Genomic DNA, 17,973 nt, shown 5'->3' with positions numbered 1-17,973 from the left:
AAAAAAAAAAAAAAAAAAAAAAAAAATCCAACAAGATGGAGCCTATAAACTGTGTTATTTTACAGTCTGGGTCATGTATGACCAAACAAATCAGAGAAAAAAGCTGCAAACAATGAAGAGCTTCTTAATCTCAAAAATATTTGTTCTTGTTAGCATTAACATTATCTAGAAGGCACTGAATTTACATTTTGCCAAAACCACTATGTTATTTAACTCAATTCAGAGAGTAACTGTTAAGCACCTGCCCCACAAATTAAAGCTTTAAAATTCATTATTCTGAACAAATATTTTCTAAAACAATAATAATAATAAAAAAGAAAGATTACAATGGCATCTACTTCCTGCTATAATCATACTTAGAAATTCAGGCCTTAACAGTTCTTGAATTGTGCGTGAAGGCTGGAGAATCATTTCCACTATGACAAATTCAATAATTAAAAAAGGGAAAGATTTTTATTGAAGATTTTTTAAAGTGTTTTTGCTCTGGTAAACATCTTTTAAAACCAAAACCTAATTAATGCTCAGTACAAAGGTCCTCATTCTTACTTACCCAGCACCCTCCTACTAAAAGTCTAGCATAAACTTTCATTAACGCCCTACACCGCCCACCCCACCCCCAATCCCCCCAAAGAAACCTCAACTCTACCATGAAGGCAGAAAAGTTTGTCTACAGGGGGAAGTACGGATGGAAAGATCTTGAATAGTTAACACAGAACAGACAGTAAAGCAAAGAATAGACAAACCTGAACTGTGAGTGACTAAAGAAAAAGGACTGAACTTTCTGAAATCCCTTAAACTGTTGCCTTAAGCTAACATACTGAGATGCTCACTGCTCAGTGCTTTTGTCTGCAACTTCAGATTAAGCGTCCTGCTTTATGTTTTTTGTTATAATGATGTATGCAACTGCAGAGTAGACTTGTATTATTGCTGTACCCTAGGAGCCCTCAAGAAAATGAATTGTATGTCTCAAGAGACTGTTAGAGTGAGTTAAAATCAAAATAAATAATTAAATAAGATGAGGTGTGGAAGTTCCACAAGCATTGCTGGAAATCATTACAGCAGAACAGTTACTGCTTAGTGTGGCAGCAAGTCACTATAATGAATTCCCAGGAAACCACTATGAGTACAGTGATGCAAAATGTGTATGCTTCACCATCATGAGGAGATGCATCCTTAGCGGCGGAGACTTGTCCCGAATCTCAGTGTCCCCTGTCTCCCATAATCAAACTGACCACATATTTGAATTCATCTGAATGCTTCAGTTTTGCAGATGCACAATCAGCACAGCTCTACACATCTTTTGTCACGTCCCTCAGGGACCCTTTTCAGTCCCATGGTGACGCAATGATAATTAGTTATGGAACTTGTAATAAATTGCATTTCTTGTATACTTTCTGACTTCTTCAGCACTCTGCCCTCTAGACTTCACCCCTGTCAGAACAAATTCTTCCATTATCAAAATCCAACTACCTTCAAATCAACATTATTATTTAGCTATAAATAATCAGCGAGGAAAATGTTTCTTTCTTCCTGCATTGCCTTTGCTTAGTCTATTTCCAGTGTTATATACTTCAGCACTGCAGAATGGTGTATTGACCTGGAGATGAAAGACAGGGCTAGTATCAGAAAGAAAAATTGGATGTTATTTTTTGTTTTATCCTTCTGAAGAACAGGTTGATAAATTGCCAAGAGAATATACAGTACTCCTATGGACCTCTGGTAATTGGCAGAAGAAAGTGAAATTTCTAGGTAGATGAAGGGAAATGATTCATCTATATTCTCTATTCTCTTTTCCCAAGGCTGGTAGAGTTGGTCTTTGGGACTGTACACAAAAAAATGAGGCACCAAATTTATCTCAGTCTATTTTTCTTTCAGACATTCAAACATGTGTGCATAAAACAGCCAACAGTACAATTTCTGTGAAAGAATTCCAGTTAATACGGTTCAAGACAGTTGACTTAAAGAAAACATTAATTGAAAACAGAAATCATAAAAAAAAATTCCACACAAAATATATGTATCTGTGAATTGGTATGCTGAAATTGCCAAGGGAAGTGCAAACCAGGTATTTATTTCCCTGTGCTTTTTAGCTTCCATTCTAACTTCCACATTTTCACATACAACTCACAGATCAAATCAACTAATAAAATATTTGATTCAGAAAAAAACCCCCATATATATAATATAAAGTAATATAACAGGATAAGGGCAACTGCATAGGCTTAATTATTACAGGTTGTCATGCAGTATGTGTGAAAAGCTGTGATATTCTTAGGTTCAATTTAAAATCAGAGAAATATATGATGTAAAATTAATTACTTAGATGAGTACACCACTCTTGCTGACACTGCCCAAATAAAGATCAAGAAAAGAAAAAGAAATGCCCTCCTCTTTTGTTTCTTCTCCTCCTTTACCTCCTACTCCTCAGAGAAAGAAACAATCATAAGAAATCCCCAGGAAGAAATTAAAACCAGCATCCGGGGGTGGTATTAAAGGAAAATCACATGTGTTGGAGCATTCTAAAACAGCAGAAACAAAACTCCAGACACAAGACTTTCATTTGGGAAAGCAAGCTTGCTGGTCCTCTGGAAAGTAACTTAGTATGCTACATAACAGAAAGAAAATTTGCAGGACAGGTATGGGTTTTACATACCCTAATGTTGTAATTAGATACCCAAAATTAGTCACTGCCCAGGAACTAATAAATTCTTCTCTCCACTTTATTTTTTAAAGGTAACAGTAGCTGCAGAGTTAGCATTAAAATATTTTAAATTCATAAAATTATTTCAGATAGTAATAGATGATGAATTTTTCAGTAGTATGCTGACTGACAGATACATACATGAAATAACCCCTACTTATGGGGCTCCATTTCTCTTGCTGGCTTGGAGCTCCACAGAGAAAATGTCAGAAACCTCCATTAACTCTACAGTTTGTATCATGTAAGATTTCTTCCTAAGTGCTCATAGTCCAGGCTACTTTTCAAATCTAAAAATGTCTTTTTCTCTATCCAATTTTTCCTCCATTCAGAACAAATATTATTTCCAAATATTCCTTTTACCCTCAGTGATATACTTCATGAGGTTTATTGTTAGATTTTTATGAATTAATATTTTTTATTTTATTGACTCAACCCTGTAAAATTTTAGTAACTTCTAAGTCATAGAAACCAATACTACTATTGTTCTGTGAAGATCGCAAAAAAATACAGCTTGGTTGTTCCTTTGGGTTGACAACTCCTGAATATGTTCTTAGTTCTAAATTAATTTGGATTTCAGAGGCTTAACTGAAAGTTTGTGGTTTTGTTCTTATTTTCATTATAGGTTTTATTTTAGACAGTTTGTACCTAAACTTGCAACACAGCACAAGTATAGACTCTCTTTATTTCTAGTACAACATATTACTCTTATCTTTTCCCCTGTAAACATATTATATTATTAACATCTCGAGACTGAAAAGGGAGGAAGATAAGGCCAGAGACAACTTTTCATCCAGCATTATCACACTGACATTTCTAGTTTTCTTTTTTTAGTTCTAACTCTTTTGTCAAGATGGAATAAAAATTTTCAAAACATTCCTTTAAAATCCTGGCTGCAGCCCTAACAATTAGCCAGCACTGGTTTGATTCAAGTTCTAGATAATAGTTCCTTTACTTTGATCTCCAGTATTAAAACTGCTGATAATCCAGAGTCCCTGTTAGTTTAACAGGCATTTAAATTACCTTGTAGTCTAGAATAGGTTGCGTCATTTATACTAGTTGAGATCATAAAGTGGAATAGACATAGTATGAATAAAAGCTGTTGAGATTATTTATAGAAGAGGTCCCACATTCTTAACAGGAGGCATGTGAACTGGAATTCAGATTTTGTTGTGAAGAAAGTTGGAAGGAAAGCCCAGCAGTACCTGCAATTAAAAGTGAACAGAAATGCTGAGCTAGGGCAAGAAGCCCTGGGCAGAACTACTTCCTCATAATCCCTAGGTTAAAGTAGATTAGTCAAGTGTTATATCTAGATGGTCTTCCCCAGAGGACAAAACCCCACTGGAACCCTACCTAACAGCACCATGAGGATGAATGGAGAGTGTGAAAAGCTGAAACAGCCTTAGGAGACAAATAGTCACAAGAAACATTCAAAAGGTTTTAACGTAGCTTGTGGCAAAAGAAACTTCTGAATAGTTACTGGGCTTGCACCTGCTTTATCATTCCTTTTTAATAAACAAGACTGTCTTGTACCAAGGTCTTAAAAAGCAGCTTTAACAGGAGTTCAAGGAACTTATAAACAGCAATGTGGACTAGTGATCAATGTATTTCTTCTGGTCCTATGTGTAGCTTATCACTAAACACAAGGTTTAATGGGTTTCTTATTGGATAGCATCAACTGGGTCACCACTGACAAAGAGTAAAAATTAGCCACACTACAGCTAGGCAACTAATCCAGCACATTTTATGGCAAAGAAGATTGATACTACATGACCCAAATACAGGATACTAGACACACTAACATGACATGAAGATAACCTCTTTAACTATTTTTAAAAAATGCTTCTCAAAGAGGAATGGTTTGGTTTTAATCAAAAGCAACAATGAAATTTTAAAAACCGGAGGATGTCCAGTCCTCTATATACAAAAAAATTCAATTTTTACATATAAACCACCAAAGCTCCATAACAAAACCCTATCACTCCTTGAGATTACCATCAGAAAAAAGGTTTTCACTGACAGAATACAAGTAGGCAGGTCACATAAGATCCGTACCTGTACTGTTATATTGGAAATACATCAGAACCACTATGGAATTCAAGTCTTATTGTCATAACAGGATTTTTAAAAGTGTATCTAATTAATGCTTTGGTTAGATGATGTGCAAGATGAGCTGTCATCTGCCATGCTTCCTTTAGCAATAAATGGCTCCAGTGAGTTCTTAGCTGCAGAGACGATTTAAAAGACTCATTGATTTTAGAAAATATGTTGAAGAGGGTTATTAGAAGGCATTCTTATATTAATGAATGGGTACAGGAAACTATTAAACTCTACAAATCATTGGATTTGTTACCCTGTTGAGCAAATACATTTTATGAAAGAGTACAAATGAGTAAAGAAACATATGATCTTCCTTGAACCAAGGGAGATCTGCAAAGTTTGTAAACAAGACAGAAAAAGTACTTAATGTGCAAACAGCAATACATGTAGACAGTCAATTAATGCTACAGTGAATAACTAGTGAAAATATGACATTAAAACAAGATTAAGGGATTCAGTGCCTGTTCTCATACAAAACTATTTCATATATGATAAGCAGGCACATAGCAACTTCAGGAAAACAGAAGCGCTCTGCCACAATCAATGACTGAAGAAATAATTTTTGCAACTATGCCCATATGATTTGCACGGAGAGTGACTGTCAGAACCATGACACAGTAACACCACAATTAGTCAGATAAAATCTAGCCATCGTTTTCTATAACTATAATTGCATACACCGTCATGCTAGCCATTACCTGCTGTGAAAGGAACAACTGTGAAACAGAGAGAGATGATTCATGAATCTGACTGACGTCTTCCTCTGTTCCTCAACCAGAGACCAATCTATCTACGTTTATATTTGGAGTCCATGTAGCTAGTCAAGGATAATACAGATAAAAAGACAGCACAAAGGTCCTTTTACATTCCCAAAGCAGCACAGGCTTGCTTTTTTTTTTTTTTTTTTTTTTTTTTTTTTTTTTTGCTTTTTTTGCTTTTTTTTTTTCTTTTTTTTCTTTCCTGTGCTGTTTCTCTTCCCAAGGAACTTGCTAGCAGAATAAAGATTTCAGTGATTTCTTGAGTCATTCTTCCCATTTATAAAGGTCAGGTCACCCAATCAGAGAACAAAGCAAATACATGAGACTGATGAGCAATTACCCAGTTTAAATAGGAAGAACTTTCAACAGCTCACTTGTGTATAATCCACAAGTACTGTTTGTCCTAACAAATTATTTCTCAAAAATGAATAGCAAGAGCTCTCTGAATGGTATGGTAGCATCCCAAATGACTGATAAAACATAAAGAAAGGGAAGGGAAGCCCCATGTAGACATTAGATGCTTAAGAAAAATTTAAAGACATTTTCATCCCATAGTTTGCTACCAGCTCAGCACTGTACTTGAAACTCCTTAAAATAATGTATATACTCATTATATTATTGTTATAGAAATGTTGGTAACACATAATATAGAGTACATACATGTTTCTTAGAAGGGTGATAAATATGTTATTTTTTACATAAACTTATATCTCAGTGTTTTAGAGAAAAATATTAAATGACCAATCCTTTTAAACATATCTTAATGTATATGCTTTAAATTTGAAAACATTCCTTTTCCAATGTTTCAAAAGCAGTGAGAATGTATGCCTAAAACATTGTATATTTCAATATAAAAAAATAACTAAAACGCATTTTTATTGTCCAAATTTTCTCTTAATTTTGAATCAAAACATAAATTGTCATCATCATTATTTCTACTTTTTTTTATGTACTTCACAAGATAGGAAGAAAAACAGATCTTTTGTTCCATTTTTAATGTAGCAAAATTACTGAAATCATAAAGGAAAATAAAACTGAGATAAGGAAGATAAGCCTCTTCAATTTAATAAAAACATTTCTTTTTATTTAAATAGAACATTTTAACATTTAAAATTAGCTAGATTTTAATGCATGCAACTTACAGATTTTTTTTCCTCAAATAGTAATCATGTTCACTATTTATCACTGTCCACCATGATTATGACTAATTTAGCTCATTTTCTGTGTGCTAGATTCAAATGGCAAAACTCCAATTCCCATTAGGTGAACGGCAAAATTCCAGGTTCAGCAAAGGTAAGCTTTTACTTAAAGTTCAGTGGCACTGAGCATCAACTTCTTTTCTCAGTAAGAACATCTTGTGTATTTATCTTTTTTTGAATTTATATTAATATGCTTTTGAGTTGTAAGCGTACTAGGAGCAAAAACCCACAACAAAAATAGGAAAAAAAATCCTTAATTACAGCAATACACAAAAAGGGGAATTTATGAAAAAATATTTCAGTGTTCAGAAAGCCTTTTAATTACTTCAGTTTTTGAGAAATCAGCATTAGCATGTCAAATAGTGCCCAACTTTTGACAGGTAAGACCATCTCTTCAAGTCAGTTACTGGCAAAATAATGAAAAATTTGAAGATCTTTTTTCTTGTTCTTTGCAAAGAATAAACAGTCATTTGAATTATAGTTAAGGTTGAATTTGTTTTGAGCACTCTGTGAAACCAAAACAAGTTACTCCTGTCTTCAGTGAAATTGTCACAAGGACTTTATCTACCTATTTTACAACATCCTGACACAATGTGTGTAACATCACAGAACCCTCTAAAGCAGGTTGGGAAAGACCTTTGGGCATCAGTCCAACACTGATGGCAGTCAAGGCAGGGTCAGCTTCTAAAAAACTGGTTTGGGTATGCGGCATTTGACCTCGTTTGTGTCTTAATCTCTCTCTTGGGATCATATTGAAACCTCTCCCAACATTGGATCAGGACATTGGATTTCACAGAACCTATGTAAGAAGTAGCTGAACATCACAGACCATTATAGAAGAATATGGTGACTCTTTTGGAGAGTTAAGTCTTGTAAGGTTCATACTACCTAGCTAACTATCCCAGAAATATTTTTTAAAGTTGAGACTACCTAGGAAACACTAGCAGAAATACCGAGTTTGTAGAAAATCTAAGGCAAATAAAGAAAAGGTTATTATGAGCAAGTTGTTTATTTGGAAGGGGACAAGAAGATGGTAAAATGGAAGAACCTGAAAGATGAAATGGAAGAGGAAGAGGAGATACAGAAAACAGCAAATCAGCATTATTTAGAGAATGTAGAGCAGCCCAGTGCCTGACCACTGTAATTTGGAGCAGAGCAATAACCAGGGGTTTTGCGGTGTATTGGTGTCTGTCTCGCACTGTCTGGTGCGCTGGGACAGCGCACATCTTTCCTGGAGCTGGAGAGAGGCTTGGCAGCTCTTCTCCTTAGAATGATGGAGGAATCCCTGGAGGAAGCCACCTGACAACTTTTCCCTTTCAGATCATCTGTAACACACACCAGGGTCCCTCTCTTCATTTTAGACCTCCATAGATTCTATTAAAGTTTCTGCAGGCCTAGAATAATTTTTGAATACATTCAATGAAGCCTATAACTAAGTGGTACCAGTTCAGTTAATCCCTGCTTATTGTTTCACAGGCCTATGAAGTGAATCAACTCCTACAACTGCTGAATCAAGAGGTTCCTTAGATCTATATCCTTCAGTTCAGATAAAAAAGGAATCATGGAAGTCACAAAAAAACCCAATAAAGAAAATCATCTTCAGAAGTAAAACTATCACCCAGGAATCCAACACTGAAGAAAAGGAATAATTTTAAATGACACAAAGGTGAATAAGAGCTTTGTTCACTGGTCACTTGCAGTTCCAGGATTTCTTTTATACAGCTGTAGAAATAAATATCGTAAGTGAAAAGGAGACATCCATATATGTTGAGTCTAAATTTGAAGTCTAAGTTTAAAATTTGCCTTTTCACATCACACTTTAACTGAGATCTCCATAAGTCTTTGATTTCTTCTGTGACATTACTTCTGTCAAACATACTATAATCACTGTCAACCACAGAACACTGCTGCTAGTATGTTTTCTTACTATTTCCCTAAAAATCTTTTTCTTCTACACATTACTAACTAGATTTCTCTTTGACTGCACTCATCCTTTCATTATGTTTAGCTTTCTCTACTCTCTGGAAATGTAAATAGTGAGCATAACTTTTTTTTTTTTTTTTTTTAATTTTTTCTTCCCATACTCTTTTCTCACTCTTTCAGCTCAGTCGGTATTAAATCTTCAAGCTTCTCAATTTATCACTTCCATCAATAAGTGGGTTTGGTTCCATTTTAGACTGAGTTATTCATAATTCTTCAGATGGAATGTCACAGCATCCTCATAGATATCTATAGTGAAATATGCCATCTGTTAAATACAAATAGTATAACTTAGCAACTCAGTTTGCAAAGTGTTCACAAGTGAGAATTAATATACAAAGCAGTCACATAACTTGCAAAGGCAGCTTTGCCCAGATGGATGAAGGAAGGACATACAGATAAATGTGCATGTGTTTGTGGGTACGTAAACAGTAAGTGTTTCTCTATAAGTAACAAATAAAAAATTTTAAAAAGTAATTTGGTGTTGGAATTTTTCTGTGGATAATTACTGTTGCAAATACAGAAATATTTGAGACACCTACTTTTGTTATCTCAGCAAGAAAGAAATCTCTAATAATTAGAAAAAATCCACATATCTTACAGAAGACTGTCTGAACAGACTGAGTAAATGCACTTCTGCATGTCAGATTTTAAGTCTTCTTTTACTTTGAGAGAAAACGCAGTTTTGTTTGTAGCAATAAGTATATTTATTGTCACTTTGTAGTAGAAATGAACACAAGCATCAAGCATTTACTTGTACTTTTCACCCTAGGGTAAAGCTAGACTAGTGGAATGGATTTTTTTCCGAATATCTTATTTTTGAAATCTTTCTCATGTTGGAGGATTCCCCAAATCTAGATAACTAGGTTTTCTGTCATGGGCCATCAACATGAAAATGTTTTTTATTATATGAGAAAAAACTTCTGTATCTTCCATCAGTGAAGTCACTACAGATATTGAAAATTTCCAAAATATCCTAATTAAAACTTTTTCATAAATTCTCTGGCTTGCTGTATTGAAAATTCAGAAAGGACTTATGTACTAAATTCAGTTGAAACCCACAACAAAATATTAAATGAAAAAGATCCTAAAGTGAGATTTATAGACATGAAATTGACTGTGGTATTTTACATATTTTTTTTAGGAGAATGTATTTAAATGTTTATGCATGGCTATATTAGAAGTGCATCAGTCTTCCAATTAAAATATATTATCAGAATTATCATTTCTGCTATTATAATGGCAAAGCATCTTTAATGCCTGCTTTGAAACTTTGAAGTATGCCTGCCTGTGATCACTTCTACATTATTCATTTAGTAAATCCATCCCCTAAATTTCAGAAATTTACATCCAAGCATAATCCAGAACCAAATAATCTGGAAGTAAAAAATTCTGTAAATCCACTGAAATCAACAGGAAAACATTGACTTCAAGGAAAAGACAACTAATTATTTAAAAGTATTTCTGTAGTTCTAAAGTTCTTTTTTATTTTTAATCAAGTACTAGCATCTATAGCTACCAGAAGATAAAGGAAACATTTTTTCCATTTAAAAATACTCTTATTTTTGAAGGCTGTGTAAACACACACACATGCAAACACCCTCCACATAAATATGCATATGTATGTATGTACCTATGTGAACAAAATCTCTGCAGTTCCCATTTCTTAGTAGTTGCACTGGTCTGTTACAATTTTTCTAACCAGAACTTCTCCAATAAATTCTTTTTTTTACTTTCCCATTTTCATTGCTCTAAATTATGAAAAGAAAAAATGAAACAAAACCAATCATTAAAAACTCTTTATAGGTGAAATTAATAAATTTCAGTTCAACAAATTAACTAATTATAACTGATAACTTTGTAATCTTGTATTTTTTTCTAATAAAGTAAAAATACTCTTTTGTGCATGCTTTTGCATTGTAAACATATATGCATTTTATTCCTTTCCTTTCTTTAGGGGAGGGTAATAGGTACAAAGAATAAGTGGATGTTTTTCTCTCTTGAGAATGTTTTTCTTATATAGTGTGGTATTTGAAAAAACAAGTAAATATATAAATAAGTAACAGTGTACTTGCTAAATAACTATGTCCAGCTACCAGTGGAAGTCAATACTGACATGAAGAAGATGGCAACATGTTCTTTTGTTGTTGAGACTATTGTCACTACTGCATTTTTCAGGAAAGCAAACCAGTCGTTTGTCACAAAAGGACACCAAAACAAAAGAAAATATCTAATTCTTTCAATCCTGATGCATGTATTGTCATCTTCCAATGCATAATATGTCATTTAATTCATTCATGAATGTAAGCACATAAAAATAATTTTTAAAAAATGAATCATGTGCTAATACTAAAATACAGTCATCTTCCTTCTCACTCATCTTTTCAGAATGGGAAGACATATTTCCGTGCTTTTGTTTCAGATTGTTCTTTATTGTTCTTCCGAAGCTTCTTTTCCAAGAAAGAGATCCTGTCCTTCATTTCAACCAAGGTAGTCTTTTATAACTTTTATGTTATTCCTCTATTATTCTTGGCTAGTTATAAATCACTTCAATGTTCTTCCTTGAATAGTTCTCCATTATTCTAGAAATGTGAGTGCATACGATTTCTAATTTGAAGGTAAACACATCATGAAAACCTTACTAATGGTCTTAAGACAAATTCAAGTTTTTATACAGCTGAAAAATTTCATGTACTAGCTTGTATTAAGGTTTAAACAGCAAAATGTGTTAAATACACTAATCCCACTGAATTGACATAGACTTTTTATAATGCAACTTTATTGCATTCTTGTGGAAGTTTTAGCTTCCATTCTTCTCCAAGCAATTTTCCAGGAACAGATAAATAGGTAGATAAACTGAGAATTAATGTTCAAGCCATAACACCATCAAATCCTCAGAAACAGAAGGGGAAGGAGAATCAAGGTTAAGTAGTAGGATCACATCTTAGGTTCTGATGTGCAAACAAAAAAAGACTTACTTAACTATAGGCCTATTAAAGAAAAGCTCATTCACAATAATGGGATTGTCTGTTTAAAACTAAGCTTAAAACTGAACTTTTAAAAAATTGGGTCACTGGTGTTTTAATGGAGGAAGAACAGCTTCTTTAGAAAAGTAACATTATATACTTAAATACACCAGGAAAATTTAAGAATGCAGCATTCAATTTCAAAATGTGTTTGTCTTCCATTAATGTGATAGTAGTCTGATGGAGGTGAAACACTGTAAAACCATTTTCATGTTTTCCATAAATAAGAGGCATGATATGTGATACTAATCTTTCTAGTGTGGGTTGAAGGTCTTCAAGGAATCATTCACAGTATGCTTAAAAAAAAAAAAAAGATTCTTCGCACTCAGAGGGTGCCTCAAACTGTAACTTACGTTTTCTGGAACTTAGCTTTGTTTCTGTAAGTGAGCAGCAGGAAAAGGGTTTTGCATTCATCCACCATCATTAACAGAACACCACAGTCAGGACAGAACAGCCAGAAAAATGACACACTCACCTTATGAGGGAAAGCATTTCACAGGAAATATCAGTTTATGAGCAAAAACCTGTACATCAATGTCATTGTGAGCCATATTTAACAGTGCTTACAACTACACTGTTCCTAGAGTCCCCTTATTCAAGCAAGTCATGAAAGGTGGTAGAATGAGGTACCTAAATGTATCATGTAAACTATCTATGGACACGTTGTAATAAGTTATATATTTTTTATTAAAATAGTCTACCAATGGAGTTAGGAGAGATAGCATAATTTAAAGAGTAATACAACAATGAAAAAGAAATCTAAAAATGTATATGTTTCCAGATATTTTTTTTTTTAATAAAGCCTGGAATATCCGCTACGAAAACAAATCAAGAGAAATAATAACTTAAAATTGTACCTATAATTTAATCTCTAATCAACCAATCAAAGTGAGATTCAAGTTTTTCACTAGTGGTTGTTCCCTCGCATTTCAGTGTGCTGTGTTTCCTCACTGGCTATCTACTAATTTTGATTAAGGTAAATTGGTATTTCATCGCTAAGAATACATAAATCTCCACGTATACTAGCATAGATCTACTATTACTAGAAAGGAATTGGGCTATGGATGTGGCTACTTGCAAACCTTCATTACCTTCTGAGAATTAAAAGAAGTAACAATTATCAAAACAAACTGCCACAAGACTCAAAACAGAACAGCAGCATCAAGAGAATACTCACAGTGATTAGAAAAGCTTAAAATGCTAATAGAAGTTCATGATCCTGATCGGATGTAGATATAATAGCATTAAGGAAGCTTCAGGCCTATTCCTTTGTGATTGTGAAATTGTTTGCATAGGAGGCTAAAGCAACTTAGCAAATAGGAGACTAAGGGGCTACTCCAACATGTGTGTCACGAACATCTTTAATTCCCAGGTAATGGCTGATGGAGTTAGAGGTAGTATAGCAGTGTTGCTCCACCCCAACCCCCACCCTAGACTGAAGAAACAGCAATGAAATGTTTTGTTTGTGTTCTGAGGGGACCCTTCTCTCAAAGGAGCAGAAAAACGCTGATTTTTTTCATTATTTTGAAGTCACTTTCTACATATCATCATCCAGCTTGCTGTAATTTTGAAACTTGAATATTAATTTTCTTTCTAAAACTCTGAATTTTGAGGTGCTGACATTGCTGGAATTATACATGTCTTGAGACTGAATAGTCTGTAAAAGATACTCATGTCAGATTTAAGCAATGCTGACTGCTGTTTAATGCTTGTGCATGCCCCTTGCATGAAGATGAAGAGCTCTTACATGATTATTGTATTAACGTGGATTTCTTATGCATGAAAAGGTAAACAGACACATAAAAAGATACATATGCACACACAGATGTAAATATCCAATAAAGGATGTCACATTCAGTGCTTATTCCAAAGGTAATGAAAATAAATAAAATTCTTGTAGAATTAGAGCTCTAAATCATCACTGATTTAAGAGAATAATAATATTTTATAGTATTTTCCCTAAATAAACATAGTAAAAAAAATGACGCTCATCTGTTCTACTTTTCCAGAGTTAAATAGTTTTTTTCTCCCCTCTAAAGAGCCTTCCAATGTAAGGCATGGAGTTTAGAAAATAGTAAGTTCAAAGTTTTATAGGATCACATTAGGTTTTTAAGAATTCATCTAATACTTTCTACAACATTTTATGAAAACAGATATTCTTCACCTCAGTTAATTAAATCAATAGAGAGGAAATAATAAAATGAGTTCAATATTAGATTACAGTGTAAACATTACTCTTGGAAAACACTAGGGAAAGGATTTAAAGGAGAATTATTCATTGAACTGCAGCGCTACCTTCTACAAGTGTTTTCATAATTAATTGTGTTGGTCAGTTTGGAATCCAAGCTCTAAAGTAATAAAAAGTGTGCCACTTGGTTATTTTTTAGATCTTGTCTTTCAAAATCTGAATAAAAACATACAAGTAATGGTTGAATTGAGTAAGGTGTATATAATTAAAAAAAAAAAAAAAAAAGGAAAAATGGAAACAGGAACCCAAAATATTCTAACATAGATGCTTCCTTGATGCTTATATTTCCAGTTATTTTGTCTGTAAGTGGGGAATACATATCAGAGCAGTTACTTTTTGTAAGCAGCATCTCTCCAGCTCTGACAACAAAGGATTCAGCCTGGGCTGCACAACATAACCAGGAATCTGGGTAAAAATTCAAATGGCTGCCTGCAGTGTGCTCACACACTACATGTACACTGATACACATGTAAGCTAATTTTTTAGAGCTCAATTAAATGTATCTGCAGTATACCAGAGACATTGCCAGTCAGTGACATCCATCTTTGTAGAAAAGGTCCAGAACAGACCAACACGTTATTAAGTGACAAGAGGTCAACCCTATTTATTTCAGCATGTATTCAAACAAATGCCTGAGAAATCTGGCCTGCTATGAGGAGACAAGCCTTTTAATGCCTGAAAAATTGTTACATAATTTTCCTATTAAAAACTCTATTATTAAAAGATAATATATAATATATATACACTGTAAAATAAACTGAAAATACTTCAGATAGTAAATCATTCAAATATGCAATCTTCGTATCCTCCCAAAAGCAGCAATTAATTTACTTTAGTTTATAGCTAAAAATGGATGCAAAGCATTGAGCCATCTTAAAATTAGGTTCATAGCACTACTTAGCTATACTTTCTTCTAGCATACATCCTATTAATTTTTTCATGCCCTTTAGGTCTTCTGCCTTACATACATGAGAGAAAACTAATCCACTTCTGCCAATAAGAAAATTTTGCGAAACAAAAAATTACTTAGCTAAACAGAAAAATTACATAGCTAAATAGAAAAATCTTCTGAGTTGGTGTTTTTTTCTCCTTTCATGCTTTACCCTTCACTATTTTCATTATGTAGACTGTAACTAATCAGTTTATGTAATTAGGCATATACATACACTATCTCATTCTAAACACAAGTAATTTAAGTACAGGGAAATCTTTCAATTTCTGCATATCTAAAATCCACCTTCTACTGGATATCTATCTTCAATCGATAGCAAAAATAAAAATCACTTCTTGACAACCAATATTGATAATTTAGATGGGGAAGTCACAGACAGATGGAGTCCCATCTCATCTACTACAGCTGCTTTAGTAATAGCGTAACAGTAATGCACCAGTGACCACACTTTTTTCTTACTAATTTTTTACTACATTTTCACCAGAGAGCAAGGATATTGGACTCCAGGAGAGCTGACTACACACACTAGTAGGAAGACACAGCCTACAAGGCATCAAACCTTTGATATGTTCCAAAATAAATGACTGAAAGCAAACAATTTGAGACAGTTGTACTTCTATTTTGACTCTCAACCATAAAATCCAATTCATCAAAAATGCACATGCCAGAATAACACCAACCACCAGAATAACATCAACACACAATAGCAACAGCTCATCTTAATTCATCAGTATTTCTCAAATAAAAACAGTGACAGTTATGTACTAATGGTGTCAATATACTCCCACTCTGCACAGACCATCATTGTTCATCATTGATTTAACACTCCCAGAAACCATGAACCTTCTCATATGCACAGACAAGGCCCCAGATAACTAATGTCAAACCAACCTTTCTTTATCCCTGACAAAAACTCACTCAAATGTGTTGTGGTTCTGTCCTGAAAAAGGCTTTCTAGAAATACAGGAGAAAACATCCTACAGACCCACAGAACAGGTACTTCCTCTCTTCCATTAAAAACTTTAACAAGAGAACAATTTGAGCCAAATGTGTTGAAAAATTTTTAGGTAGCAATTCTTCTGATCCCGCTGAACTAGGCAGGATTTGTACCAATAACCTAAGATCAGAATCTCTATTTCTGACGATAAGGTCATCAGCTTTCTTACTGCCCCCAAAATCCAGGCAAAGAGTTTACAAGTCATTCCATTCATCACACTTCATCATTTTTTCCCAATATTTTATTAAAAGCTTTTATTTTTGCTCCTATCATTCTTACAATTCAATGGCTGCTGTCTAACACAGAGCCTTGGCACTGATTTCTAATGCAGTAATGCAACTATGTCCCTATGGCAACTTGTTTTCAGATAATTTCTCAAGTCATACATCTACGAACCACAGGAGATGGCCTATGTTATTACAGCTGTTCCTATAATATGTCATATTTATTAAAAAGAACTCCTAATCTTCCATTATCAGCCTACAACCCTTATAGTGTGTGTAATTTATCAATTCTCTCACTTTCTCAGTTCCTTCCTTTCTAGCAAACCAGTATTTATTATTCAGCAGTTGAAGTTAGCTTCCACCCAAAGCCCAGAGAGATGGCAGGAGGAGGTGTGCAGTCCCTCAGAGACAGAGGTATTGAAGCTAAATTTCATGGATGGAGGAAGGTTGTGGCTAGGCAAGACAGACAATTTCCTCCAACACTCTAGAGCTATTGAAATATGCAGTCCTCTTCCTCTGGTTTTCTTCTTATTTCCTGCCATGTTACTTCAATCTAACCCACTTAATGGACAGAAAACCTTTCAGCTTTTTGACTGAGTCAGGTTTTTTTCTGGTTGTTGTGCTTCAGCTGGCTTCCCAAGGGAATGAATGAGCATCAGACATGCTACCAGAAAAGAGGGAGGAACACAGCTAGGGACCATGTATCTGATAGCAATGAGCAAGCAGATTGGTTTGACTGGGTCCAATCTGCATCCCAGTTACATCCACACACAAAAAATACTCCATACTGCTTCCACATAGTCCTACTCCACTAAAACACAACACTATTCCTTTGCTTCCCAAGCCTGCTGTTTGCTGTTCTAAAAGGGCAAAGATTCTGTGTGTTCAAAAAACTGCAGAGAGCAGCTTGTCTGTCCCAGTCAGGGAGATCTCATGGCATTCTCCTTCCCTTCACTTGTGTATAAACAAAAGACACTACAATATATAAAATCTATGTTCATAATTCCTAAGCTAATAAAACTACAACCAAGCATTATGAACTGCCTCAGCTGCTTTCATATTTTCAATTCTAAGAAAAGCAAAACATTAATCTTTCAACTAATTTGTTGAAATAGTGAAGGTTTTAAAGGTATCGTATATTAGGTACAGATTTTAAATATTTTTCTTGTGTGACTGTCCTCAAACGGCAGCTTAAGTGCTTAATATACTTGCAAATATATCTAAACATTTCTAAGTGAGCTTCATACATTAGTGTACCAGTTTAGCTTCTCACATCCAAATCTACCCTGTAAGATTCATTATTATATATTGCTCTCTGCTGCAGAGATATTTTCTCCTGGGGAGAAATAGAAAGCAGTTAACACCTGCAGTTTGGAAAAGAAATTTTGATCTGATGTGATTCAAAAAAGCATTTGAATTAACAGAGAAGCATGCTGCAAATAAAGTTGACAGCCATTTATAGTGTAAAACAGAATGGCATTTTTAGTAGCATGCAAATACAGCTGACAGGCATGTTTTTATTCAATTAGTTCCTGGTTTCCAAGGGCAGAGTTGTGTGCACACATCCAAACTGCACCCTCTAATTTTAGAGACTTTCGATACTGAATATTTAAAACTACTTAGTATCTGAATCAATTTAACAGAATGTCACTTAACACACTTCTCAGTTTTGGCTTTCAATAATTTACTCTATACCTCAACACTGCTCATGACCTGATCCAAAATTACATCCAAGCAGATTTCTTGGCCTTTTTTTTTTTTTTTTTTTTTTTTTTTAAAAAAAAAAAAAAA

At 34.1% G+C, this 17,973-nt stretch overlaps 1 protein-coding gene across 15 annotated transcripts in view; it reads right to left on the bottom strand.

The window, feature by feature from the left end:
* Positions 1-17,973, bottom strand: part of CDH18 (cadherin 18) — a 578,978-nt gene that overhangs the window by 202,082 nt on the left and 358,923 nt on the right. The window lies entirely within an intron of this gene.

This window comes from Athene cunicularia, assembly GCF_003259725.1.
Source record: "Athene cunicularia isolate RWA chromosome 2 unlocalized genomic scaffold, athCun1 chr2_part1, whole genome shotgun sequence".
NCBI lineage: Eukaryota > Metazoa > Chordata > Aves > Strigiformes > Strigidae > Athene > Athene cunicularia.
Note: the sequence above shows the minus strand (reverse complement) of the source record. Positions and strands in the feature narration are given on the sequence as shown.